Source organism: Acomys russatus, chromosome 6 (assembly GCF_903995435.1).
Source record: "Acomys russatus chromosome 6, mAcoRus1.1, whole genome shotgun sequence".
Taxonomy (NCBI): Eukaryota; Metazoa; Chordata; class Mammalia; order Rodentia; family Muridae; genus Acomys; species Acomys russatus.
The window spans coordinates 32,493,369-32,519,415 of NC_067142.1; the positions used below are offsets into that span (position 1 = coordinate 32,493,369).

Genomic DNA, 26,047 nt, shown 5'->3' on the forward strand with positions numbered 1-26,047 from the left:
CCCCCCATGTAGGAGAGACTGTCATCGATGTCCCAGGCAAGGGTTGAGAAGAAAGAGATGAGGCATTGAGATGTGGAGTGAGGTGTGGAATGTTGGGGTATGGCGGGGGGTGCGTTCTTGTGAGCAAACAGGTTGGCAGTGGCAAAGCCAGGCCTAGCTGCCCTTGTTCTTCTGGGTGGGGGTGGGGTGGGGGCAGGGCTCTGTGGCCCTTGGGATGTGGGTGTTTTCTTTCCTCTAACTGTTTGGCCAGGTGGTGTAAGCACCGAGTCTTGACTTGGGATGGGGTGTTGGGGGGCATGGGGAGTGGCTGAGGGTAGGCCTTGAGAAGCAGGCAGGCAGAAGATGCAATTCTTCTGGCTTTGGAGGCTCACGGCCACACACTTGGACCCGTTTCCTTCTGCTGGAACTCAGTGTCTTTCTGTCTCTCTCCATCTCCCTGAAAGCTCCCTTCTAGCTTCCTGCCGGAAGTGACACTGTGCTGAAGTCTGTGGGCTTCTTGTCTGAGTCACCTGCAAAGAGTCTTCCCGCCCACTGTCTTGGTGCTGGGGTGCTGTCTCTGCTAGGGATGGCCATGGTTTCTAGAGAAGTCTTAGCCCTCCACTGTTTGAAGTGCTCACCTCTATCAGGGCCTGTAATCCTAGCTACTCAGGAGATCCTAAACTAAAGGCCCACCAATGCTACACAGTGAGTTCTAAGCCAGCCTGAATAACTTAGAGGGACCTAAGCAAAAACAGGCTGGAGATCCAACTCAGTGGGAAGCATTTGTTCAGCATTTGTGAGGTTTAGTACTCCTCCTCCTAAAAATAAAATGATAATAAAAATAACAATAAAAAAAAAGTCCTTCCAGCACTTGGGAAGCAGAGGCAGGCAGATTGCTGTGGGTTCAAGACCAACCTGGTCTACAAAGCGAGTCCAGAATAGTCAAGGCTACACAGAGAAACACTGTCTCAGAAAAAGAAAGTCCATCCCTAAGCACAACTGGGTGTTACCTTTCTTTTTCAGTCCCTGCATCAGATCAGTACCAGCCAGCATGGACCTCAGCTCGGTTATTATATATATATATGTGTGTGTGTGTGTGTGTGTGTGTGTGTGTGTGTGTGTGTGTGTGTGTATGTGTGTGTGTGTGTGTGTGTGTATGTGTATGTATATATATATTTACTTTGTGTGTATGGGTGTTTTATGCCTCTCTGTTTGTGCACCCACATGCATGCAGTGCCACCAGAGGTCACATTTCTTCAGGAGAGGATGGATCTCTCAGTACTGTGGTTATAGAAGGTTGTGAGCCACCATGTGGTGCTGGGAATCGAGCGTGTGTCCTCTGGAGGAGCAGTCAGTGCTCCTGTTGAGCGATCTCTATACTCTTCCAACAGCCCTTTTTCGAGACAGGATCTCATTATTTAGCTCCGACTGGTCTGAAACTTGCTACATAGCCGAGACTGTCCTTGACCTCACAGTATTTCACCTGCCTGGACCTTCCAGATACTGGGATTAAAGGTATGCCCCACCCTGTCTTGCAGTATTAAGCACATTTTGAAAGAAAGAAAGAAAGAAAGAAAGAAAGAAAGAAAGAAAGAAGGAAAGAAAGAAAGAAGGAAAGAAAGAAAGAAAGAAAACAGACCGTTTTGTACATGACCTATTTGGAAAGTGCTCTGAGGTCACATGCCTCCACAGCTGAGCTCTCTGTAAGGCACACTCAGTCCTTGCTTCACTCAAACACTTTCTGCATTTTTCATGAACATCATCTTAATTTTTTTTTTTGGTAATCATTCAGTTTCTGTTTGCTTATGGTCATGTTCCATCTCACCCATCCTTCAAATTTACCACCCAGGGGCTGGAGAGATGACTCAGCAGTTAGGAGCACATGCTGCTCCTCTAGAGGACCAAAGACTACTTCCTAGCACCCACCCACTTCAGGCACATTCGCAACTGCCTGTAATTCCAGCTCCAGGACTGCTGTGGGCACCTGCGCTCACATGCACATACGTATACACACAGACACATAATTTAAAATAGTGAAAATAAACCTAAAGCCAGGTGGTGGTGCACACCTTTAATCCCAGCACTCGGGAGGCAGAGGCAGGTGATCTCTGCGAGTTTGAGGCCAGCCTGGTCTACAAAGTGAGTCCAGGACAGCCAGGGCTACACAGAAAAATACCTTGTCTTGAAAAAAAAATTTTTTTTTTACTACCTAAAATGGAACGACCTGTTCGCCTCCGTCGACCTTCTCTTCCACCACTGTCCTAGGCTGGTGCTCACCTTTCTTTACTTCCTGCATGTCAAACCCAGACCTACCTCAGGACCTTTGCATTAGTGCCTGGAGCACTAATATCTAGGTATCTGGCTACCCCTTGTCCACTGGTTCTTTTGTGGTACTGGGGCCGAACCCATGCAGGCACAGCGCCGCTATGCCTCCTGTCAGCTTCTTTACTATTTGGTAATAAAATGCTGCTGAGTAATCTCTGAGAGCAGCTTTTGCTCATTTTGTTTTCTGTTACCCAAGAATCTTTCCAATACATTATATGAAGCCAGTATTTACAGAAATGGATAGGGGGTGGGGTGGGAAAATGGGATATAAATAAGAATGCCATTAATTACCGCTACAGCTACCAGTCTGTGCCATCATGAGTTGTTTTCTCTGTGTTCCTCTTCCGAGCAGACCACCGCAGCAGAGAGCCTTGCTTTCCCTGTCCATCACGCCACCTATCTCACAGGCTGCCTGGTTCCCAGTATTCCTCGGGCCACAGCCCACGTTCCTCTCTACCTCGACTTTTCTAGTAGCTTCTCCATTGATCTTCTTGGCCCTGGGTCAGAATGCCACACGAGTGTTTTCCTCCCAGAACACAGGGCAACCCCGTCATTCTCTGCCAAAATCCATTCCCATTGCTTCCAGGGTAAGGCCTACATTTCAGGCCTTCCCGACCAGGCTCAGTTTTGCCCCTCTCCCTTTCCTCAGCCACACCAAGTCTCTGGAGTTCCCTCCTCATGTACCCCCTTTCTGCTTGAGGAAGCCCTGTGCATGTTGCTCCCTCTACCTGTGAGAACCAGTCCCTAGGCCCCTCCCGTGATGGAGGAAGCCCAAAGGTATCACAATTATTTATTTCCATACATGCCACTTTCCTTCCCCAGCAATTCTCCATCCCTGGCAAGCACCCACAAGCCACTGGAGGGCTTTTGAAATCCAGATCGCTGGATCTAGACTGCTCAAGTTGAGCAGACTTTCAGCTGATGTGGGTTTGCTTGTTCTGAGACCATCTTGAGAACGATAGGTCGAGAACTCCTCAGGGAGCAGGGATGAAGTCTGGAGAGAGAGAGAGAGAGAGAGAGAGAGAGAGAGAGAGAGAGAGAGAGAGAGAGAGAGAGAGAACATTGTCTTATTGTGTATTATGATGAAAGTATCCACAGCGTGTGGCAGCAGTGGCCACTCTCAGAGTACGGGGCTTTACTATATGACCTCATTTTTTTAATCTCTTGGTCTGGGCGGCTCTGTCATCTCTGTTTTAGCAAATAATAGGAAAACTGAGAGCATCCAGAAATCCAACTCGGGAGGCAGCTGCTGTGGGCGACGTCCCTGCTGTGTTCTTACCACGATGCCACAACTGCCCTCAGCATCCTTGGTGCCTGGGTCTCATACTCCTCACTGAATGAGCATGCCACTGAGGAATGACTCCTGAATGCCTTGTTTTCCGTGAGCAATCAGGTCTCTTCAAGGCTTCTGATATTTGGTTGGGAGGTAAAGTAGAAACTATGAGGACACCCAAATATGGATCCCAATTTAAAAACAAATCAGATATTCAAACAATTTGGGGAGATGTTTCTTCTAGCATGGGGAGTCACATTTTAAGGAGCAAATCCGTCTCTTTATGGTATTTTGGGAGCAGGTCTCACTGTTCCTGATACTGATGTATTGCTCCAGCATGACAAGGTTTTAAAAGTGTCAGTGCCGAGGAGGGAGGGGCTGTGAGAAGAGAAAAAGCAAATGGAGAGGGTGGCTAGAGCTCACGGCAGCCTGTGTGCACTTACCATTCTGATCCACACGGGGGTAGCAGAGCACACAGGGTCCGCAGACCGGGACTCCTGAAAGGGTTTGTTGAGTGGTGACCCACTGTTCTCACTTGTCAAGAACTGGAGGCCATCTTGATCCTCTTAGGCAGTTCTGTCCCTTTGGGTCTGGTGGACTTCTGAGACCTATGAGCCAGCTATGTCAAAGCCATTCCTAGCCAGCAGGCAATCTGGCCCTGGTCCCCTCCTCCTTCCTGCACAACCGGTCTCTTCTGTCTTCAAGAGCGCCTCTCCCTCCAGAGTTGTCAGGGCAGGAGACACAGCCAAGGCGGAGGGGGCTCAGGACCACACCCTGAGAACCCCTGCTGCTCCTCCACCTTGGGACCCCACCCAGCCCTAGCACTCTTTCCTGTTCTGGTCTGAACAGTTCCTGCAGGAAGGTGCCCAGCTGCACACCTACTTGGACCTCTGTGGCATCCAGGAGCTGTTCAAGCCATTCCAGGGGTTGCTGGGAGAGATGCAGAAGCCAGGGCTTCACCCACAGATGCTCAAAAGCTGCATGATGAAGCCCTGGTACTTCCCCAGAGGCCGTGCATGTCACCAAAAGTCCAGACAGACCCTCAACCTGTGGGTCCCCACGGGAGGCCCTCTGCGCCCTAAGGTGGAGCCACCAAGAACTAACGGTTCTGCTGTCCTCTGGACGGGATGGAGGAGAGAAAGCCACAGGACAGCAGTTCTGGCGTAGTGGTCCTGCCCGCTCTGTCCCAAGAAAGGCAAATGTCCCTCAGACAGGAAAGAATGAGACAGAGAAGGAGAGCGAGCAGAGGGGTGATCGGAGCTGCCAACCAACCTGTTTTACAGATGAGGAAAACTGAGGCTCGGCACTCAAGCACCCAGTTCAAAGGTGCCGCATTAGTCAGGGGTAGTAGGCCTCTTTCCTGATTCCCAGGTGGTGTGGTCTGGGTGAAGGCGGCCAGGGTGGGCGTGGTCTCTGGGTGAAAGGTGGGCATTGAGGGACAGGTTAATCTATTGGTTTGGTGACCACCAGGGGAGTGGAGAGTGGAGAGTGGTGACGATTTTCAAAGGTGTGACTCAGAAGGTGATCTAGGCCCTGGAGTGGGAAGGCAGGACCACTGCAGAGGCGCTTTCTCTGAGAACCTTTCTTCCTCAGACTTCCTCCTCTGCCTTTCCCGGGAGCAGTTTGCTTCTCGGCTGGGCTAACAGAGGAAAGATTTAGACTTGGCAAGGAATAGTTGCTTTCTCAGCTCTCCCTTCGCCATCCTGCCAGCCCCACAAGCCCCTGTACATCTCCCATTTTGCTCCCCAGCAGGAAGGCACTGTGCCCAGCCCAGTCATCTACTTGGCTTCTTCTCATACCTCCTGGAGTCTCTTGTGTCCTCTAGAAGCAGCCACCCTTCTGGCTCAGGCTTCTAGGGGAGCCAGAGCCTTGTCTAGAGCTCTCACTCTCTGTCTGCCAAAGAGGAAACCCGCCCAGCAGGCCTGTCTGTTGGCTGCCCTCTCCAGCTACCTCAGGATTGGGTGGCATGTGGGCCGGGGTCCTTATCCCCCTCCCATGCCCCTCTTGCATACTGGAAACCCTCTCTCAACCCTTCTTTGCTCCACCAAGTTCTCAAGGCCAGAGACGCCCCAAGAGCCCCCCTCATTTCTGGTTACCCTGAAGCCGACTCTCGGCCCCACCTGTACCGGCCATCCTTGCCAAGTCCTGGAGAGCTGGGTAGGTGAATGCAGCCTGGCACTGGGCCCTTACTCACAACTTCCCTGCCCGTTTAGCTGCGAGGCTTTCCCAGAGTCATTGAGGACCAGCCTGGCAGCTCATCTAGCTGAGGGGAGGACAGGGGAAACCCTCCCAAGAGGGCAGCTGGGCTGCTGTGAGCTCACCTGCTCTGAGCAGGGATGAGAAGAGTTGTCCTGTGGGTACCTCCCCAGGCTCCTGCCTTTGCCCCATCAAGTCTCCCCACATTTCTTCACTCCCTTAATCTCTCTCTTCCTGGGTGCTGGGGGGTGGTGTTCTCCTGTGCCTTCTAAAGCAGATTCTCTCTCTCTTTTTTTTTTTAAGAAAAGCACTCCAGGTGACAAAAAATGTTGCTTACCCTCGGATGCTCACACACAGTGGTGAGCCTCACTCAGTTGGAGCAAGGAAGGGTTGCTTTTTTCCCCACCCGCCTCTGTTCATTTTTTTTTCTTTTCTTTTCTTTTCTTTCTTCTTTTTTTTTTCTTTTCCATTTTTCTTCTGAGACAAAGTTTTATGTAGTCCAGGCTGGCCTTAAACTCATCAAGTAGCCAAGAATAGCTTTCAAGATTCTGATTTTTTCCCCTATACCACACTTTACGGGGTGCTGTTTTTCAAATCCAAGTCATTTCGCGTGTCCTGGACAAACACTCAAGCAACGGAGCCAACTCCTTCAGCACAGACTGCTCTTTTTTGTGTGTGTGTTTTTTCCCCCAAATCAAGACAGTTCATTAACAAATAAGGATAGAGTTATCGTGTGGGTGGGGCCTTGCAGGCACTTGTTAATTTCTGCTTCTTGGAATATTTCTGTGTTCAGAAGTGACCTGGGTAGGAGGGTTTCCAGCTTGAGGTCCAAGGTAGGTGCAGCCGAGATGAAAACCCTGGAGGTTACGGGCAAACCCCTCCCACTTTTCTGATGCTGGTCCTGAAACCAAGGTTTCAGGTGCATTTATCCATTGTTACAGAGAAGCTCCTTTCCCAGAGAGATGTGAAAGGAAGGGAAACTGAGGCACAGTAGAGGAGAGAGATGGGGGAGGCCACTGACCATGTTTACAGCAGAAAATGGGGCTATAATCTATTGTTTGAAGCTCTCTGCCTCTGCCCATCCACACTGCAGAGCACAAGTTTGGGGCCGGGCTAGCACCTTCATCCAAGGTCACTGGAGACCACTCTGGGTTGAAGACCAGGGGGTCCTGTTTTGTTTGTTGGTTTTTAATGGGTCCCAGATCTCTCCTAATGATCTCCTTTAAATTCATTGCATTGGGGGATACCGGAGCATCAGGATCCCAGCAAAGCCCTACTGATACCTAGAAATGGTCTCTCTGCATCCGGACAGTCAAGAGCTGAAAGGCCACCAATAGGCAGGCTAGGTCTATGAGCTCTTACCATAGTGCAAAATTTTCTAAGCTTTCCGCAGTCTCCTGTGGGAGGACTCGGAAAACGCTGCTTACCCATATGCAGGCCCAGATGCCCTCTGGGGGGCAGCCTTGCCCTAGCTGTGGGAGGCTGGGGTGGTTGTGCCCATCAACCCCTTCTTCTCTGCGGGGAGGGCTGCAAGGGTGGTTAGCAGCTTGTCACTGGTGTGGATGGGGTTAAACCTTTCCGGGGACTATTTACTCCTGATCCTAAGTGACAGCTTGGGGAGGGAGAGTCACGTGGTCCTGAAATCCCCACGGGAGCCGATGGAGCATGCCCAGCTGCTCCTGCCTGGGAAAGGTGCTGGATCCTGCCGTAACCACAGCAGCATCCTCTCCCCGGAGCCAGGGACCTGCCAGCAGGAAGATGACTGATTAGATCAGATAGATCCAGAGCCTCGCTCTTCCGAAGGGGTCCCCAGGGGCGGGGGAGGAGGACCCCAGCTGGCTCGAGCTGGGGGAGGGGTGCCTCCGGAAATCTTACTTAGCGCTCTCAGCGCGGGATCACACCTCCGAGGCCCAGCCGGTGAGTCGGTTTAGGTGCATCTAGGAGGTGGGAGGGCAGGGCTGGCAGCCGATGTTGGCTGCACAGGCCAGGGTTGCGTGCACTGCAGTGAACTGCCTTCTTCATCCTCAGCCTTGGCAGCCTTACTGAGGGATCATGGATGCTGAGAATGCTAATTATAGCCTTTCTCTGACCTCACCCCCACCAGAATCCCCAGGATGGGCCGGCACAGTCTGAATTGATTACGTTTGAATTGCGTCCCTGGGTGAGGGCAGCTTTGGAGCTGCCAACCTCCAAGGTGCAGCCCCACCCTATCTCCAATCTTAGAGAAAGGAGAGATGGAAGGGCCAAGGGGTCAGGTTCAGGTCGGTGGAGGCTCTCCTTCCTCAGTAGGAGGGGTCAGAGGCTCTTGGTTTCTTGGGGGCTGTCTGCGGGTTCGGCGGGTAGCTGCTGAAGGGTATGTGGGCAGGGGGTGATGAGGAGGGAAGAAACATGCAGTGTTGGTGATGGAAAAAGCAAGCTGCTGCTGTTTAGAGCCCTGGGACTGGGCTATTGTGTGAGGAGTCTGGGGTTGAAGTGGCCAGAGGGGTGCAAAGGAGGGGGAGGGGCAAGGAAAAGGGAAGGAGGGGGAGGGAGAAGCTGCTACAGGGAGGTGCGCTTTGAGACTGCGGGCCAGTCTGGCTGGAGAATGAGACGGGGGGGGGGTGTGTGTGTCGGGGGGATAGATTCTGGATTCAGGGAGGGACTGGTGGGGGGAGGAGGAGAGCAGAGGAGAGAAAAGGTCTTGGACCCCAATAAGTGTCCCAAGAGGTGGTAACCTTCGGGACTGGGCAGCTCATCTCAAGTCTCTGTAGACCTCTCGCTCTCCATCTGTCATCTCCAGTGGCTCCCACAGCCACGGGTCTCCGGCATGCGTGGGCGGAGCCCTAGCTGGCACGCCTCTGCCAGAGCCCCTGTCCAGATGGCTGCAGGGCACTGCAGGTGCTGGCTCGGTCCCCTGAGCCTCCAGAGCCACGTGGGAGTGGGGAGGATTCTGGGGCTGCAACTGTCCAGCTGTAGCATCCACCTCTGGGCAGCTGTAGTTTTTAGCCTGGGCCAAAGCTTAGCCCCCATCTTGCGGGGTGGGGGTGGGGGCGGTGTCACAGAGTCTCAGGCCAACGGTTGGAAGTGGGGGGTTGGGAGGGTGGCAGTGCTGTGGCAAGAGTAGCCTGGGCACCTGCACAGTCGCGGGGTTTTCTTTGCAGAAAAGATCGGGGTTCTGTGTCTCCGCACAACTGTGCAACCACGCAGAGCGCTGGGCTGCAGACATGAATTATTAAAAGCTCTTGGTTTCCCCATTGGTGGCGAGGTGATAAACGTGTTAGCGCCGTGTGTAATTAATCCTGGTGGCGTGCTGCGCGGGCTGGAGACAAAGGGGCCTCCCTCCCCTCAATTCGGTGGCTTTTTCTTTCTCACAGGAAGGCTTTGGTGCAGGACGCATTACATAGATAATTACATTTAGTGTGTCTGCCTGGATGATTGAGTTGGATTCTTCCTGCTCTGTGCAAATGAAGTAATTACTCAGGAAATCCAGGAGCCCCGACGCCTGCCCGCCCGGGCTTAGCTGCCGTCATAACCCTCCTAACCTAGGCGGGGTGGCGCCCAAGGGTGGGCTCAGCAAAGACCGCTCTCAGCTCCTAGGACTGACCTGGAGTGCACCCCAGACAGGGGTGAGGTGTCACTGAAGCTGGCCAGGCTGCCTGCTCAGCAGCCCCTATTTGATGGTCACTGAGCATTTATTTAGCCCTAGGGGCAGGGCAGGAGGAAGGTGGCTGGGCTGGACAGAGCTTGGCCTGCTGGACAAGGCCCAAGCAGGGAGCTTGACATAGCTGGCAGAGCTGGCATGAGCCTTTCTCCAGTTAAAAGGCTCTCTGGACCAAACTTCTTTTGGGGGTCAGTGGGGAGTGGGGTTGTTGTGCATACGACCAGCAGGACCTACCACATCAGATAGACACCTGCTATGTGAGCGTCACCGGCACTGATGCTCCTTAAAGTCTCTCACAACCTGTCTCTCTCTATGTGATTCTTTCCAAGCCCGTCTGAGCCCTAGCACAGCCTTCCTTGGGGAAATCCTGGGGACTCAGACTCTTCACCCCACAACAGCTTCCTGCATGGTGGGAACAGGCTCCTATCTGAGTCAGACCCTGAATTCCACCCTTTGGTTCTGGTGCTTTGAAGCTTCACAAAACAGGCAGCCTTCTCTTTCACACGGGGATTAAGAGAAAAAAAAAAGTGTGTTGCTTTTGAAAACGCAGTTTATAGTTTGCATATGGGTGTCGCACGCGTTTTACATAGCCGCTTTTGAACATTTTAGGCTGTCAGCTTTATTTTCCTTTTACAAATAAACACAATATGTGCATTTTTGTTTATAAGGGTCCTCCCCTGCTCCCCTGGCATTTAGGATGTTTTCTCCCCACTTAAGATAAACCTCCAGACACAGAATTGATATGATAGTTTATACTTCAAAAATTCTGTAATAAAATAGTTATTAAACATAGAAACACAAAAAGAGATTTGGTATCCAATTCAAACATTTTGGTTGATGTATCCTTTTAGAATTCATTCACAAACATATGAGTAGATTTATTGTGCCAACACACATATATACCACACAATTTGTTTATTTTTGTTTTGAGATAGGGTCTCACTGTGTGGGCCTGGCTAGCCTGTAACTTGCTATATAAACCAGGCTGGCCTCAGCCTCATAGACATCCATCTGCCTCCTAAAATGGGATTAAGAGTATGTTCTGCTGGGTGGCGGCTCACGTCGTCTTTAATCCCAGCACTTGGGAGGCAGCACACTGTGAGTTCGAGGCCAGCCTGGTCTACAAAGAGAGGACAGCCAAGGCTACACAGAGAAACCTGTCTTGAAAAACCAAAAAAAGAGTATGCTCTAATATGCCTGAACCATTGACATTTGAGCCAGCTGTGTATTATTGTCATAGAAGCATTTACCAATTGATAGGGTTTGGTTTTTTTTTTTTTTTTTTTACATTTTAAAGTAGTTTCTTAGTATTTCATTACATGTTTGTTATAATTTTTTACCTTTATGTTAAAGTAGCTATTTCAATTTTTTACCTTTTATTAAAAAATACTGCAAATATATAATATTCTACTCATTACACACATCAGTGGTATTTTCCCCTTAGGTTACATTTTAAAATATCCATGAGCCATGAGCGGGCTGGAGAGATGGCTCAGAGGTTAAGAGCACTGGCTGCTGTTCCAAAGGTCCTGAGTTCAATTCCCAGCAACCACATGGTGTCTCACAACCATCTGTAATGAGATCTGGTGCCCTCTATACATGCAGACGGAACACTGTATACATAATAAATAAATAAATCTTTTAAAAAAAATCCATGAGCTCCGGACTCAGTGAGAGACCCTGTCACAAAAAAAAAAAAAAAAAAAAAAAAAAAGGAGGAGAGCAATAGAAGACACCTAACATTGACCTCTGGACTCCACACGCATGCATACACAAGCACAGATGTACACACACACACACACACATTTGTGGTATGACCATCAGTGTATAAATTATAACTTCTTCTATCTGTTGATTTGTTTTTCTTCATTGTTTCGACTCCTTTGATAAGAAGCGAGTTCTACTATTTTGTTTGCAGTTTCTGTGCAGTCCCTCAAAAGCCAGGCAGGCTGTCGGGAACGCTGTTGAAAAAGTTGGCACTGAGGTGACCTGCTTATCTCTCTAGACCTGTAGACATTGGTCCTTATAGTGTGGAAACACCTGTACCATGCAGGTAGGACAAACATAGGTCACCAACATAGGCTTTCAGGTTGCTCATCTTCTCTGCTTTCATCTGTTCCTTCCTGGGATTGGCCAGGAACCCTGCTTTTCAGGGGGCCAGCCTAAGAGTGCTTGGGGAAGGTGGGGCCTCTTGTTAGCGCTGACGTCACTGTCTGCCTAGTCTGACTCACCATTACTGTGCATCTCTAATTGCAAATGCCAATTTGCTTCTAATTAGTCAAATGCCTGCAATTGGCCTGGTGAGCTCAACCTGGCTCAGGGTATTGAGGGCATTTTCATGATTTTGCCTATTTCCTGGGTCCTCATGAACATCAGTGCCTAGCTGGAGACTGTAGTCGGCCTGTTTGCAGAACCGGGGGCTATGTCACTGCAGATATATGAAAGGATGGTAGTGAGGACAAACAGCTGGTTGGGTGGGTGATGGGTGGGACTGCCCAGAGACTTGCTGGAGTCACAAGTGAGGCAGTCCCTCTGACATTCTTTCTTCATCCCTCTGTCTTAGAGGAGTAATCCACTGTGGACCAGAGAGAGGGTCCTAGGTTGCAAAATATACTTTTTTTGTTTCCTGAGACAGGGCCTCACAATATTGTAAAAAAAAAAAAAAAAAAAAAAGGAATTTAATAATTCAAAGTCTTATTAAGGGAACAGGAGGTGGGCAAATGATTGTTCTGAGTAAAACAGATGTTTTCTATTGCAGTAGTTTTCAATGTACCTAATGCTGTGACCCTTTAATACACTTCCTTATGTTGTGGTGACCCTCCTCAACCATAAAATTATTTTCATTGCTACTTTATAACTGCAATTGTACTACTGTTATGAATCTTTTTTTTTTTTTTGAGACAGGGTTTCTCTGTGTGTAGCCTTGGCCATCCTGGACTCACTTTGTAGACCAGGCTGGCCTCGAACTCACAGCGATGCGCCTGCCTCTGCCTCCCGAGTGCTGGGATCAAAGGCGTGCGCCACCACGCCCAGCTCATGAATCTTAATGTAAATACCTGACGTACAGGATATCTAATAGACAGCCCCAAAGGGGTCGCGACCCATAGGTTGAGAACCACTGTTCTATAGCCTGGCTCAGAGAGAAGCATTTCTGTTAGGTAATCCTGACAGGAAAAGATTTTTTCCAGACAGAGATTGGGGTCTCATTACCTTGTGAAGTATCTTAACTTCTCTGGGTTTTGGAATCCGATGTGATGGCCTACACCTCTAATACCAACACTCAGGAGGATTTCAAGTTTTAGGCCAGCCTGGGCTACATACCAATATGCTGTCTCAAAAACACAAAAACCACCACCAAGTCTCAGTCTCTACGCTCCCCCTTAGACTGAAGACTAAAGTCTCACTAAAGACTTCTTCCCAGAGGCGAGGATGAATTACAACGTGATGACATAGCCGCCACCGAATAATCATTTACTGCCCAGAGTGCCTTCTTATAGCAAGCCAGGCGAGGCAGGGTGGGAGAAGGGCAGGGTAAGCAACTCATGGGATTTCAGGATGCCAGTCCATACCTTCATCTTAGCTTTGTGACCTTGAATAGGTCCCTTGATGACTTTATGTTTTGGTGGCCCTGTCTGCAAAGTGAGATAGATGACAAGCTTGTATGGATCAGTGGGGGAAACTTTGCCCAAGCACCCGGGGCGTGACCAGCAGAGTATGGAGCGGAAAGTGTTAGCGAGTCTTCAGCACCACCGTGTTTCACGGAGAGGCAGCGTGCACATGTAGAGACACATATGTTGCATCTATGATGACTCCTGGCTCTATGCTCAGGAGGGGAGAAGGTTGAGAGATACTGAGTTAGGTTGGGTGACAGCCAGTGGCTCCTTGGTCTGAGAGACTGTTTCTAAGGAGAGGCGACAATAATGCTGAAAAAGGTTGCCGGGCGGCTGGTGAGATGGCTGGGCAAGCAAAAGGGTTTGCTCCAAAGCTTAAGCATCTCGGTTCCATAGCTGGGACCCAAGTGGTAGAAGGAGCAAGCTGACTCCGGCAACTTGTGTTCTAGCTTATACATGCACACACAAATGTAATTTAAAAGGTTGGCCAGCAGTGGTCTACATAGTGAAGTCCAGGGCAACCAGGACTATAAAAAGAGGACGCCCCCCTCAAAAAAAAAAAAAAAAAAAAAAAAAAAAAAGGTTGGCTGTCAGATCAGACTTGGGTGACAGAACCAGGAACGTTAGCATGTGGTTCACGCTCCTCGCTGGAGGAGGTTGCCTCATGGAAAACAGAGGTCCCAGACAGTAAGGTCTTAATTCTCTCAGGCATGTAGGCCTCTCAGCCTGGGCCAGACCTGCCAGCAACATCCCAGCTGTTTGGTAGCCTGGTTGGTCCTCTGACCTTCCTATGCAAGGCAGCCTGGTGGCCATGCTGGGTTGCCACGGTAACTGGCAGCCTCCCAGCTGAGTTGCCTGGGTAACCGGCTGGCTGGTATTTGAGGGAGGGGGTGCAGAGCTGCTGGGGTGGGGTAATCAACCTCAAAAGAGATGGAGAAGGATAGGGTGGGACAAAGAGGAAGACTCTCTCTGTGTGTGTGTGTGTGTGTGTGTGTGTGTGTGTGTGTGTGCTTGTGCTTCCCGCCTGATCCTCTTCTCTTTCCTTGGTTGGGCAGGTGGGGAGTGGAGAATCCTAAGAAAGGAAAGATAGGATGCTGTGTTGATTCTGCCCCCCCCCCCCACGCATATGTTTCCACTTGTGTATGAGTTTTCTGGCATGGGCCATCCAAACACAGGTCCCAGTCTCAGCCCCTCTCTCTCCCCGTAAAGGTTTCCTCATCTGCAAAATAGAGGGAATGATGGGAATGCTCACGTGAGCACAGTCAGCCGGGTTTCAGAGGGTCCCCTCTTCTTCCACCTTGATTTTCTCTTTGGTGGATCCTCCCAGGCTGTCACCTGCTTTCACGGTCTGAGCCCAGTTTGGTGGCTGGAACTTCGAGAGATGCAATGCTTTAACTTCTAAAGAGCGTTACCATTCCAATCTGCTTAGGGCAGAAAGCAAGTTACAGCATTGAGAACGCCATCAAGGAAGCTTGGAAGGTGCCACCTAACGAGAGTGTTTCTGAGAAGCAGCTAGATATCTGTTATCCTGCTCTGGAAACAAGTGTGTTACCTTCACTTACCACAGCTTCCTGCTGTATTCCAGGAAGTCGCCCCCCACCTTCTTCTAAATATAGCCTTGACCCTTTGCTCGCTTTCACACCCGCTAGTGAGTCACCACATGGAGTTTGAGAAACACTGAAAGAATGTAGCAAACCCCAGGATTTCTACTATGTTCTGCCTGCCTGAATACTGCCTGTCAGAACCTTGCAGCTCCCATTCTTAACCAAGGCTCGGAGGTCACTCTGTTGCAAGGGTTACAGAGGCACGTCACAGAGTCAGGGCCTCTACAGAGGCATATTGCTCGCATTCACAGTCTGTTCTTAGTTTACTACTGCCTTAGGGTTTTTGTCACTGTGAAGAGACACCATGACCATAGCAACTCTTAAAAAAGGAAACCCTTTAACTGGGACTGGCTTACAGTTCAGAGGTTTAGTTAGTCCACTATCGTCATGGTGGGAAGCATGGTGGTGTGCAGGCAGACATGGTGCTGGAGGAAGAACTGAGAGTTTTTAGTATGGACCAGCAGACAGCAGGAACAGAGAGTGACACTGGGCCTGGCTTGAGCATTTGAAGCCTCAAAGCCCACCCCCAGTGACAAACTTCCACCAACAAGGCCACACCCACTCCAGCAAGGCCACACCTCCTCCAGCAAGGCCACACCTACTCCAGCAAGGCCACACCTCCTAATAGTGCCACTCCCTATGAGCCTATGGGGGCCGTTTTCATTCAAACCACCACATCTATTGAGTCTGTTGCCTCTCTCTCTCTCTTTCTCTCTCTCTCTCTCTCTCTCTCTCTCTCTCTTCTTCCTCCCTTCCTCCCTTCCTCTCTCTCCTTCCTTTTTTTCTTTTTGAAACAGGGTCCCACGATGCCACCCAGGCTGGCCTTGAACTCACAGAGATTTGCTTGTTTCTGTCTCTCAAGTGCTGGGATTAAAGGCATAGATCACAACACCCAGTGATAGGTTCTTTTTATACAGAGAGAGGGCCTGGAGCATAGCCAGAAGAACTAGGGTGCTTTGTGTCCGTTGGCTTGGGGGGTGTGAAAGGATGGGTTGAGGAATGATATAGAAACAGGGTGATGATCTGAAGGTATCTGGGTCTCCCTGTGAGGGGAGTCAGTTGGGGAAGGCAAGTAGGAGGGCGGGCCTTGTGCAGTGAACCCTCCTAATGTCTTCTGCTTGCTACGTTCAGTTGGATGTAACGGAGGGCAGATTCTCTGTTGAGTTTTTGGAGCCATGCCTATGGGTGTCCAGCTTTTGGGAGATGTTTCTAACAGGAAAGGCTTAAACCAGTTCCTAGAGAAAAGGGCGTGCCATTTTCTATCTCCTTTATACAACACTATGGTGCTGCTGACCAGCAAGAGGCTGTAGCGTGTGGAATCTACCACAGGCCAGGCTCTATGGGAGATCTCAGAGCCTAGAGGCTGAAGTTAGCAGGGGCCTGAGGGATGGGGCCCAGTGGCTTTGGGATACTTAGGCAGAATGCTGGCCCAATTTACCTGGAGGATTTAGGAGCCCGTGGAGAACTTCGCGTTGCTGGGCTCCACTTTGAACTCTGAGCTTTGTAATCTCAGCCAATTTCTCAATCTTCCTTTTAGATGGAGGGTGGAGCTATCCCTCCCTTTCCACAGGGACTTTGCCCTTTGTAAACAGAGTGGGCCAGGTGTTTGCAGCCCAGGCAGCTCCTTACCATTTGGGTGTATTCCCTTTATAGCCCCAACTGCCAGGCTTGCAGCCAGGATGAGGCTGGGTGGGGCTCAGACCTCAGCAGGGTCTGGATCAGTGTAGGCTTTCTGTTAATATGCTCAGTGCCCACTGACCACAGAGTTGAATGGTGTGCTGGATTTTGTATCACAAGGATAGGATACCTGACACAAACAGCATATGAGAGGTTGGCTTTATTTTGTCTCATGGTTTAAAAAGTTTCACTCCATCTTAATAGGGAGGGTATGACAAAAGTGAGCGTGGTGGGAAGGAGAGAGGAGCAGGAGCCAGAAAAGAGAGAGAGAGAGAGAGACAGAGACAGAGAGAGACAGAGACAGAGAGAGACAGAGACAGAGACAGAAAGACAGAGACAGAGACACAGAGAGACAGAGACACAGAGAGACAGAGAGAAACACACACACACAGAGAAACAGAGAAACACAGACACACACACACACACACACACAGAGAGAGAGAGAGAGAGAGAGAGAAAGAGAGAGAGAGAGAGAGAGAGAGAGAGAGAGAGACAGAGAGAGGGAGAGACAGAGAGAGAGACAGAGAGAGGGAGAGAATACATCTGCCCCTTTAGACTATTCTCTTCCCCCCTGTTAATTTGCCAGGGTCTCACATAGCTCAGGCAGGTCAGATAACAGATGTGAGCCACCATGCCAGGTCCCTTGTTTTCACTCTTCATTCCATCCTGTCTGAGATGGCGGTTCTTTCCCTCTTCATGAACGTGTCTTTCCTTCTTGTCCGCCTCCCTTAAACAACAGCAACAACAACGAAAACCAAAGCAGGGCATCATGCATCCCAGGCTGGCCCGGAATTTCATGCACAGACGAGGGTCATCCTTGAATTTCTGAGAGAGCTTGGGGGTTACTGATTTGCACCACCACACCTGGCTTATGTGGTGCTGGGAATCAAACCCAGGGTTCTGAGTATGCTAGAGGCGCACTCCACCGGCTGAGCTACCTCTCCAGCCCCCTTAGTTAGTCCTCCCGGTACCCCGAGAAGTGTGCTTTGCTAATCTCATGGGTGCTTCTCAATCCAATCAAACTGACGATCAAAATTAATTACCACAGTGGCAGACCTTCGAACCGTAAAGACAAGAGCATTGGGGAGATATCTACTTGACTTGGGTGTGGGATTTGAGATTCCTGCCTCCTGGTCCCTTTGTAACCCATCAGGTCAGTTACTAAGTGGGTGTACAGTTCTGCCCCTAGCTGGGTGAATAGAGACTGCCATGGTGGGTTTCCAATAACAAGACCTGGTAGTTACAGGACTGTGGCAGAGCGCGCGAAGGGGTTGGTTGCTCAGTGCCAAACAATGAGGCTACTCACGTTATGACGTGGGCAAGTATCTTTCACATAGGCATCCCTAATACCTGCATCCAAATGCTCCGCATGTACCCAACCGTGTACTGCATTCTCAGCTTGCCCAGGGGCACTTTTGACTATCTCTTTGCACCTACAAGGAAACTATTCCTAAGATGAGAGGCCACTTTACCAAGCTCACGTTGGGAGGTTCGGAAGGAATTAGAATTTATGGATAGTCTCGTGATTTCCTCTTGAGCCTTCATATTGCCCCTTTTTTTTGTTTGTTTGTTTGTTTGTTTGTTTTTTGTTTTTTGTTTTTTTTTTTGGTTTTTCGAGACAGGGTTTCTCTGTGTAGCCTTGGCCATCCTGGACTCACTTTGTAGACCAGGCTGGCCTCGAACTCACAGTGATCCGCCTGCCTCTGCCTCCCGAGTGCTGGGATTAAAGGCGTGCGCCACCACGCCCGGCCCATATTGCCCCTTTTTAAACCCAAGCTGTGAGTTAGAGTGAGATGACGGTGCCCCTGCCAGTCACTGGCTCACTTGTGGCTGCTCAGGATGCTCAGGTGACCACCCTTCCCTGGTACCCAGGCAGCATGCTAGAGGAGGCAGGTGGCAAATGCTGTGTGTGAGGCTCATGTGTTCATATTCACATGGGGCTGGGCTGGCTGCTTCTCTTAACCTAGTCTAGAGGACCTCAGATTGCACACGAAGGGGGTGCACATGGGAGTGTTGACACAGGCTTTCCAACCTATATGGGGCAGCGAGGGCATCAGAGCCTAATTTTATTCTTCTGGGCTCCCTCCTGCTCATATGCCCTCAGGGGAGTGGTGGCTGGGACAGTAGCTCCTCTAGCAGCCATAACTGTTAGGATTTGGCTCCAGTCTGCCTAGCAACCTGTGATGTCATTACCTGCTTGCCAATAGGCATGGCCCTACCCAGGATTATAAAAGGACAAACCTACCTACCTCTGCCTCTCTTCCTACTTCTCCCTCTTCCTCTCTCTTGCTCTCCTTCCTCCTCTCTCTTCTTCTCTTCCTCTTCCTCTGCCTCTCTCTTTCTCTCTCTAGGGGCCTCCCTATGCTCCTATAATAAACCTCTCAACATCTTATCTGTTGTATGGCACATATTTCATATCTCATATTTCATTGTATTGAAAAATAACTGTTTTTTCCATCAAGGCCTTAGGATTTTCTATTTTTTATTTTTATTTTATTTTATTTATTTATTTATTTTAGTTTTTTCGAGACTGGGTCTCTCTGTGTAGCCCTGGCTGTCCTGGACTCGCTTTGTAGACCAGACTGGCCTTGAACTCACAGTGATTCACCAGCCTCTGCCCCCACCCAACCCCAGTGCTGGGATTAAAAGCATGGGCCACCACGCCCCGCAGCATTTTCATTTATACCCAGCATAGTCACTGAACTGCAGCTTAGCATGGCAGTCTTACCTCAGCTTCCGCATTTCGGTACTCGGCTCCTATCCTCCCTTCCTGCTCTTCCTTCTCGTCCTGCAGGCGTGGTGAATGGTTCAGTAAGGACACCGCCACCCTGGTGGCCTGCAGTCACTGCTGCTCTCCCTGTGTATGTGTCGATGTGAGTGTGGACAGTGTGTAGGAATGCTGGGTGGCTGGCCCAGAGAAGCCACTACAAAGAAACCTCCTTTCTCTGAAGAGTCACTTGACCTCAATGTTGACCAGAGGCACCAGGGAGCCAGGAGGGGAAATAGCATCCAGTGGGAGGAGAGGATGGGGGTGGGGGGGCGGTCATGGCTACTGTGTTCTTGGCCCATAGAGAGCCACTCACCCCTCCAACAGCTCTCTAGCATCTGCGCTTGGGAGGGAGGAACCCAAGGCATGGCACACATGGATTCTGAGGGAACAAGATGGAGAGAGCCTTCAAGACCTGGCTCATTTTGAAGAAAGCAGGATGAAGAGGGAGACACTAAGCTGGGAAACACAAGTGTCTCGTAGTGGGAAGAAACTTGTAGGAAATGTGCTGAGATGACTGATAAAGGAGACCTGGAGGGCAGGGGTGGCACTGAGCTCAGAGGGACCAGTTGTGTCTGCTCCAGCTAGTCTGTTAGGAAAATCCCATGGCCAGCTCCTGGTGAGCCTTGTTAGTGAGTCTGAGACTCAGAGGGAGTCTAGACCGCGGAGAGACTTCTTGCTTCCTTCTTTTCTTCCATTCCTCCTCATCCTTCCTCCTTCTTTCCTTCCTTCCTTTCTCCTCCTCCCCCTTCTCTCCTTCTTTTTCTTCTTCTTTTTTTTTTTTTTTTTGCTTTTTGTTTTCAAGACAATGTTTCTCTGTGTAGCCCTGGCCGGCTTCAAACTCTTGAGCTCCTCCTGCCTCTGCCTCTTAAGTGCTAGGGTTAAAGGCGTGTGCCACCATTGCCCAGGTAGAAAGACTTTTTCCAATCCAGCCGGAAAACATTTGGATTGAGCCCCTTGCATCTTCTGAATCTCAGGTCAGAACCAAGGCCAAAGTCAGCAACCCACCATTATTAAGCTAAGCTCTCTCCTTAAAAGTGGCCTTTTACTGGAGGAAGTCGCTGGCTTGGGAACAGTTGCTCTGAAATGTCCCACTGACATGACTGTTTCAATCTCATCAGTTTGTATCTGCCACAGCAACCTGCATAAACGCTTCTGTTTATCTGGCTTTTGATAGGCACCTTCCCGCAGCTTCCTGAGGCTTGGGGATGGGGTTACACACAGTGATAAGGTGAAGGGGTCCTGCCCTCAACATATACTATTTTCTGGGCTGACATTTCAGGTTCTTAACTCCCCCCCCCCACACAGTCCAACCTAGAGCCAGGACCCCGTGGCCTCATGGTTGATTGAAGGCTTGCAGGATAGAGCTGGGACTCATCTTGTTTACTCTTCTCTACTTTCTCCCTGGAGACGCTGCAGCCTCACTCACTCCTAGGCTGCTGGCTGCTTGGATACGGTACAGAAATCTTTCAAACTTTTTGCCTATGTCTATCTGTCTGTCTGTCTATCTGTCTACCTACTACCTAGTCTTTTTTTTTTTTTTTTTTTGGTTTTTTTTTCCGAGACAGGGTTTCTCTGTGTAGCCTTGGCTGTCCTAGACTCACTTTGTAGAACAGGCTGGCCTTGAACTCACAGTGATCCTCCTGCCTCTGCCTCCTGAGTGCTGGGATTAAAAGCTTGAACCACCATGCCCGGCTCCTGCTACCTATTCTAATTATTTATCATCTATTAATCTATCTAATCTATCTATCTGTCATCTATCTCTTTTGAGACAAGGTCTCACATAACCCAGGCTGGCCTCAAACTTGCTATTTAGCTCAGGATGACCTTGAACCTCTGATTCTCCTGCCTCCCAAGCAAACACCACCACCCCTGGCTTACGCAGTGCTGGACATGGAGGATCAGGCTTCCTGCATGCCAGGCAAACACTCGGCCAGCTGAGCCCAGTGCCAGCCCTTTCAGACTCTTTGCAGTTGGCTGCATATACCTTTAATATACTCTGAGAAGGGGCAAGCTCTTTCGAGGTAGCTGTGAAGAGTTCATCAGTCTGACAAGAATCTCCTGAGACAGTGGGTCAGGAGAACAAGGAGCTTTCAAGAGCAATCTTCCCTTTGGCTCAATTTACAGGCATCCTGGCCAAATTTATGTCTGGCTATTGCTGTTGCTTCCTTGCCATCACACACCCACCAGCATCACCGGGCGAGTCTGGACTTGATTCAGTTCACTAAAAGCACTGTGCTTCAAGAGTCAGGGTCTGCTTCTCTGGGCAGAAAGGTCATGGCCACAGTGGGCTTGAAACCCCCCCTTGGATGTTGTCAGCCTCGACTTAAGTATCCCCCACAGGGCTTTGCAGAGCCGCTGTGCTGTGGTCTGAGAGCTTCTGCCTGGGTCCTTCCTGAATGATGAATTTGACTTCTCTTTTGTTGAATTTCACACTTTGGTTCTAGTCCAGTATCCTAACTCTCCTTTCCCGGGCTTGGGCTTCCTGTCTGTCATCGTTACAAGAGGCAAAAAAAAAGTGTCCACAGAGCCCATGGCATAGTGGAAGATCTAGTCCCCGACAATGTCTGCTTCGCCTTACGCCACCTGGCTCTCTACTTCCTAGCTGTGCTGGATGGTTTTATGTCAGCTTGACATGAGTTAGGGCCATTTGGGAGAAGGTATCTCAATTGAGAAATGCCCCCATAAAATTGGCCTGTTGGCAATGCATTTCTTTCTTTCTTTCCTTCTTTCTTTGCTTTGTTTCGTTTTGGTTTTGTTTGTTTGTTTGGTTTGGTTTGTTTGTTTGTTTTTTAAATTTTTTATTTTTATTAATTTATTCATATTACATCTCGATTGTTAGCCCTTCCCCTGTTTCCTCCCATTCTTCCCTTCCCTCCCACTTCCCCCCTTCTTTGGTTTGGTTTTTGAGACAGGGTTTTTCTGTGTAACTTTGGCTGTCCTGGACTCATTCTGCAGACCAGGCTGGCCTCCAATTTATAGAGATCCACCTGCCTCTGCCTCCCTGAGTGCTGGGATTAAAGATGTACACCACCATGCCCAGCTAACTTTTAGGGCCTCGTGGATTTTTGTTTTTGTTTTTGTTTTGTTTCTGCAGGTTGGGCCTCTAGACTCTATGTCTGATGACTTACTGGTTGAGCTACCTGTGTGTGTGTGGGGGGGGGGGTACAGGCTCTTGCAATTTTTTAGTGAGGGATTGATGGGGGAAAGTCCTGTTCACTGTACGTGGTGCCACCACTGGGCTGGCGTGATATAAGAAAATAGGCTGAGCAAACCACGAGGAGCAAGCCAGTCAGCAGCACTCCTCCACGGGCTGTGTGTGCATCAGTTCAGGCTTCCAGGCTCCTGCCTTGAGGTCCTTCCTGCCTGAGTTTGCTTTGGTGATAGCATTGAATCATAGCAGTAGAAACTACTAAGACACTAGCTATGAACTTTGGTTTAATTCTTAACCTCTTTGCACCTCAATTTACCCATCTGTAAGTGTAGACAATAGTATACCCTACATGGATTAGTTAATTACGTTAAATTAACTAATCCATGTTAAAACAAAACAGAACAAAACAAAACAGAACAGTACTTGGGAAATCTGGGCAGCTTAGTACATGGTATCTTTTAAGCCTCTCATGAAATAAACACTGTAGCACTGAATACGGTATTTCGAATATGCTGTGTTCCATGAGGCTCTGCTATCTTCCTGACTCACAATGTACTTCTGTTATACTAGACTAAATTTCCGGGTTCCTAGTGTTTAAATTGAACTTGTTCTGCTAAACACTCACCCCCCCCCCTGGACTCCCCACGAGAACACTCACCCCCCCTCCCCCGGACTCCCCATGAGGTTAGTTTTCCATGGAGAGCTGTTAAGCTTATGTACGTCTCCCCTATCCTACGTAAGACAGATGATCTGAATTAGAGGAAAGTTCAGTGTCAAGGGGAACCCAAAGCAGCCCTTTATATTGGTTCCAAATGCACAAGAACCCTCATTGGTGCAGCTGAGGTTTCTATATGGCGCCATCCTGCTCTCTGCCATTTTGTTGGGGGAACTCTCTGGACTTGCAGTGAGCTGAGCTAAAATTCTGGCCCCTCTGCTTTTCTCTCTTTTAGAGGTCTCTTTAATTTTGCTTCGGGACCTTCCTTGCCTCCTGGTGGCTCTTTTATATTTGGAAGTTTCCAGGCTCGTGGGAGAAGGGACACAGGTGCTGCAAGCATCTTCACTGTGCTCACTTCCCCAGACCCCCACCCCATCCCCCACGCCCTACTCCATCCTCTCACCCTAACACCTCTGTAGCTCTGCAGCATCTAAATCACCTGGGCACCTGGAGCTTATCTGGACTGCGGGATCTCGGGGTTCCCAGATGATTCTTTTTTTTTTTTTTTTTTTAAGATTTATTTATTTATTGTATATGAGTGCTTTATCTACAGAAGAGGGCATCAGATCACATTATAGATGGTTTTGAGCCACCATGTGGTTGCTGGGAATTGAACTCAGGACCTCTGGAAGAGCAGGTGGTGCTCTTAACCACTGAGCCATCTCTCCAGCCCTCCCAGATGATTCTTATGATGCGCATCAAAATCCAAGAGGCATTACGTAAATTAGTCAACTTGTAGTAGGAAGGGGGAGGGTCTTAACTTCTAAAGCTATTCTGTGTCTCTCTGTCGCCATCTCTCTCTCCCTCCCTCCCTCCCTCCCTCCCTCGTTCTCTCTCTCTCAGGCTGGGTATAGAGCCTAGGGCAGGCAAATGCTCTGCTGTTCAACAGCATCCCTGATCCCTGGCCATCTTCAGAGTTCTGCTTGCTGATCAGGTCCCTGAAGACAGACATAAAACTTTTCAAAATATTTGGTCACAAATTCCCCGCTTAGTTCTTGGTTATGAGGTTATGAACACCTATAATCCCAGAACTTGGGAGAATGATGCAGGAGGGTCAGGGCTTTGAGGCCACCCTTGGCTTTCTAGTGAGACCCTGCCTCAAAAGTAAGCCAAACCAACCAAACAAAAGTCAAGCAAGCATAAAGCTGGCTCGTCGGCCTAATGCTCTCTCCAGATGGTGTTCTGTTTTTCTGGTTTTATTGCTAGTGTGCCTTTGAGTCCAGTGCAGACCTCAGACCACAAGTACAGTTGGGGTCTTTTGTATTTTCGGTGTTAGCTCTTGCACTGCTGTTGAATTTCATTTCATTGATGTTATTTCAGAACATGGATTTTTTATTTTTCTTTCTTTTCTTCTTCCTTTTAAAAAATGTCTCTGTGAGGGTGTTGGATCCTTGGAACTGGAGTTACGGATAGGAGTGAGCTGTCATGTAGGTTCTGGGAATTGAACCCTGGTCCTTTAGAAGAACAGTCAGTGTTCTTAACCACTGAGCCATCTCTCAGTCCCTAGAACATGGAATCTTGATCTGTCATAGTGTGTTGCCATCCCTCTCAGCTTTGTCAGGAGACATTCTGATACTCGTGCCTTCTAAGCAGATGTCAGGCATGGCGGCATGGACACGAGGGACATTACAGTTTGGTTGGTCCATAGTGGACAACTAGGCATCGGCATTTTATAAAAGTTCTCTGGGTAGTTCTCATGTGAAGCCAGGATGGAGACCTATTGGACCCAGTGTGGTTTGGAAAGCACCCTTGATCTCAGGCATCCTGAGGCATATCTAAGGCCTCTTGTCCCATGACCTACATCTTGGAGACTGGTCCGTGGCAAGAATAAGGCCCTGCTGGCTGATGGAGAATCATGGTTAGGCACAGGGCATGCCAGGCGCGACTGGAGCAGACCTTTGTCCTCTTCATATCTTTAGGAGAGGAGTTGGGATGTGTGTGTGTGTGTGTGTGTGTGTGTGTGTGTGTGTGCGCGCGCGCGCGCGTGCATGTGTGCATGAGCAGAGGCCTGAGGAAGATGTTGGGCGTCTTGCATTCTACCCATTCCCTTTAGTTGCAGCTTCTCACTGAACTTGGAGCTAGGGTAGCAGCTTCTCTGCCGCTCCCCCCTGTGTACCTCCCCTCCCGCAGACGATTTTTTTTTAATGTGGATGCCCATCTTCCCATCCCCAAAGTATTGTCAAAGCAGTGGTTCCCTTTTTTTTCCCCATGGCAGTACCGGGGATTGAATCTAGGGCCTCATGCCTGCTCAATCACTGAGCTACAGCTCCAAGAATGGGTGTCTCCTATCAGACGCTTGCTGGCCCGTCCTCCACTGGACAAGAGAGTCAGCGTTGACTTCTCTGACACGAATGCCTTCTCTGTGTTTCTGAGCTTAAGAAAAACTAGTTACAGTGTAAGTTCTGTTTGTGAGCTCAGGCTGCCTAGCCACCTGTCTGGCTCCCTTCTTTGCCCTTTGTCTGTCTCCAGAGGTAGTAGGTAGCTTCCCTAAGGTCTTCTCCTGCCTTGCTTCCCCTCCACTGCCTCCCACAGGCCTGGGGCTGCTCCTCTGGACTTAGTCCTATGCGGTCACCGTGAACTTGGCTTCTACTTGCTCATTGTGGCGCATTTGAATTACCCTGAGCATCCTTTTAGATGGTACCTATCCACTTCCTCCTGCAGTTGCTGCTGGGTCCCCAAGTGTCTCTGCAGTGGGCTTGCTAATTGGCGCTTCAGCTGGCTGATTGACTGTAATGGGGGTGAACATTTATTTACCCCAGCATCCGCCTCTCAGACAGCTGTTAATTGCAGGCATGAGAGAGACAATAATTATGGGATAATGTGTGGCTTTTGTGTGAGTCCTTCTCCTTGCACGTGTCAGCAAACACTGGTGGGTTTGTTTTCTAACATTTGACTCCCCTGCTGAGGAGACGCTGCAGCCCCTCCCCCACCCACAGCCCTGTCTTCTGGCAACCCCCTCAAGGCTTGCCTCCCTTCCCTTCCCTCTGCCTCGGGCCTGGGATCTTAACCAAGTACCCTGAGTGATAGAAAGTGTTTTCATCCCTCACCTTTAATCCCAGCCATCCAGAGGCAGAGGTAGGTGGATCACTGAGTTTGAGGCCAAGTC

General features: G+C 49.6%; 1 protein-coding gene across 1 annotated transcript in view; it reads left to right on the forward strand.

The window, feature by feature from the left end:
• Plekha6 (pleckstrin homology domain containing A6) overlaps positions 1-26,047 on the forward strand; it is a 141,827-nt gene that overhangs the window by 10,312 nt on the left and 105,468 nt on the right.